Here is a 3,124-nt window from a genome sequence, read left to right on the forward strand (position 1 = left end):
TGGAAAGTGCCATAATATCAAGCTATCCATGGAAGAATCTGTATTGAATAGTCCAATGCTTTCCATTCCAATGAGTGGTGCTAATGTTGTGCTAGGAGTCCAATGGCTACAATCTTTGGGTGCAATAACTTTTCTTGAATTTTTTTGGGGAAAGAAAGGAAGTGGAATTAAGGGGTATCGTAGGGAAACCGGGAAAGATAATCAGCTCTAACAACATGACAAAGCTTCTAAAGAAAGAACAACGGGGTGTAAATGCACAATTATGTTCACTAGATGTTCCCACATCGAAATCATCTATTTCTCCAAATCTCCAAAAGGTATTGGATAATGATTCCAAGTTATTTGAGACTCCCAAAGGCCTCCCACCTATTCGTGATCATGATCATGCTATTCATTTGATTCCAGGAAGTGTTCCTCCAAACATCAGGCCTTACAGATATACATATGCCCAAAAGAGTGAAATTGAACATATGGTTGCAGAAATGCTAGAGGTTGGTATAATTCAACCCAGTCAAAGTTCTTTCTCTGCTCCAGTAGTATTGGTGCACAAGAAGGATGGATCATTGTGCATGTGTCCAGATTAGAGGAACTCAACAAGCTCACTATTAAAGATAAATTTCCCATTCCTGTCATTGATGAATTATTGGATGAATTACATGGAGAAATTTACTTCACCAAGTTGGATCTTCATTCAGGATATCATCAAATCAGAATGAAGACTAAAGACATTCCGAAAACAACATTTAGAACTCATGAGGGTCATTATGAATTCTTGGTCATTCCTTTTGGCCTTACCAATGCACCTTTTACATTTCAAGGTTTGATGAATTCCATTTTCAAACCCTTCCTTAGAAAATTTGTGTTAGTATTTTTTGATGATATACTAATCTACAACAAGTCTTAGAAGGATCATGTTCAACATGTTGACAGGGTGCTCAAACTATTGGAGGAGAAACAATTATATGCAAAAACTTCAAAATGTTTATTTGGAGTACAAGAGGTGGAATATCTGAGTCATATTGTATTTCATGAAGGTGTTAAGGTAGACCCTAGTAAAATTAAATCCATTAAGGAATGGAAAATTCCCACATCCATAAAGCATCTGTGAGGATTTCTCAGGTTGATAGGGCATTATCACAAGTTTGTTAAGAATTATGGGAGAATAACAACACCTCTAACAACAATACTGAAGAAAGATGCATTTTATTGGACTCCAGAAGCAACAAAGGCCTTTGGACATCTTAAAGAGGCAATGTGCCAAGCACCAATATTAGCTATGCCAAACTTCACAAAAAACTTTATTGTGGAATGTGATGCCTCGGGAAATGGAATGGGTGCTTTTTTAATGCGAGAAGGAAGACCCATTGCTTTTGAAAGTCGTCCAATCAAAGGAAAGTATTTACACGAAGCTATTTATGAGAAGGAAATGTTGGCAATACTACATGCACTTAAGAAATGACAACCTTACCTAATGGGAAGACACTTCAAGGTAAAAATAGATCGTGATAGTCTTAAATACTTTTTAGAACAAAGATTATCTTCAGAAGAGTAGCGAAAATGGGTCACTAAGGTGTTGGGTTATGACTTTGAAATCATCTACAAAAAAGGGAAGCAAAATGTTGTTGCAGATGCACTATCAAGAAAGGATGAGGATGTGGAATTATTGCTTTGTGCCATTTCTATTATCCAACCAGATTGGATAAATGAAGCAAGGGATGAATGGAAGAATGTCGAAGAAGTGTGGGCACTCATTCAAAAGCTGCAGCAAGATCCCAATACATCTGACACATTTATCTTGAAAAATGATTTGTTATGGTACAAATATCTCTTATACCTCTGTAAGAATTCCCAACTCAAACAAAAGATTCTTCTAGAATTGCACACCTCTCCGTTAGGAGGGCACTCGGGATTTTTAAAAACATACCACAGGGTTAAAAAGGAATTTTTTGGGATGGCCTTAAATATGATATTCAAAAATTTGTGGCAGAATGTTTGGTTTGCCAACAAAATAAAGTTGAGACAATTAATACCCCGAGTCTGTTACAACCTTTATCCATTCCAATTCAATTTTGGGAGGAGGTTTCAATGGATTTTATCATAGGTTTACCCAAGTCCGAAGGAAAGAGTGTCATCATGGTGGTAGTTGATAGACTTACCAAGTATGCACCCTTTTGTGCATTATCTCATCAATTTAAAGTGAGTATAATTGCTACTGCATTTAAGGAAACAATACAAAATCTACATGGAAACCTAAAGATTAGTGACAGAGATCCCATTTTCATTGGAAATTTCTGGACGAAATTATTTTCTTGTCTGGGTACTCAATTAGCTCATAGCTCATCTTATCATCCTCAATCTAATGGGCAAACTGAGATAGTGAACAAATGTTTGGAAGGATATCTTCGTTGCTTTGTATATGATAAACAAACACAATGGGTCAAGTGGTTGCCTCTGGCTTAATGGTGGTATAACACTTCCTTCCATATTTCAACAAAAATGACCCCATTAATGGTACTTTATGGATATCATCCACCATCCATCACATCATCTTTAAGAGAAAATTCTAAGGTCCAAGCAATGGAAGATCACATCAAGTATCAACAACAAGTTCTTCGACTCTTAAAGGATAACCTCACTTTGGCACAAAATAGAATGAAACAACAAGCAGATCAACATCGCAACAAAAGAAGTTTTGATGTAGGTGACTGGGTATTTCTACAACTAAAACCATACAAACAAATGTCCCTCAAGCAAGCTAAGAAGGATAATAAACTATCACCAAAGTATTATGGTTTGTACAAGGTATTGCAAAATATTGGTACTACGACATAAAAATTGGAGCTTCCTGCATCTTACCGAGTGCACCCAGTTTTCCATGTTTCATGCTTAAAGAAGGTTATAGGCGACAAGCTCCCAGTTCAAACAATATTTCCAAAACTTGACGAGGAAGGAAAAATCATATTGGAACTTGAAGCAATCGCTAAACAATAATCGACAACTACGAAATAGATCAATTTAAGAGTATCTCATCAAGTGGAAGAACTTCCCCGCTGAAGATTCGACGTGGGAGGATGAGAATTTTATGCAAAAGCATCCAAAACTACTCAAGCATTGAGGACAACAC

This window comes from Pinus tabuliformis, chromosome 1_2, assembly GCF_031772625.1.
Source record: "Pinus tabuliformis cultivar Carrire ecotype Pingquan chromosome 1_2, CPIR1, whole genome shotgun sequence".
Lineage (NCBI taxonomy): Eukaryota > Viridiplantae > Streptophyta > Pinopsida > Pinales > Pinaceae > Pinus > Pinus tabuliformis.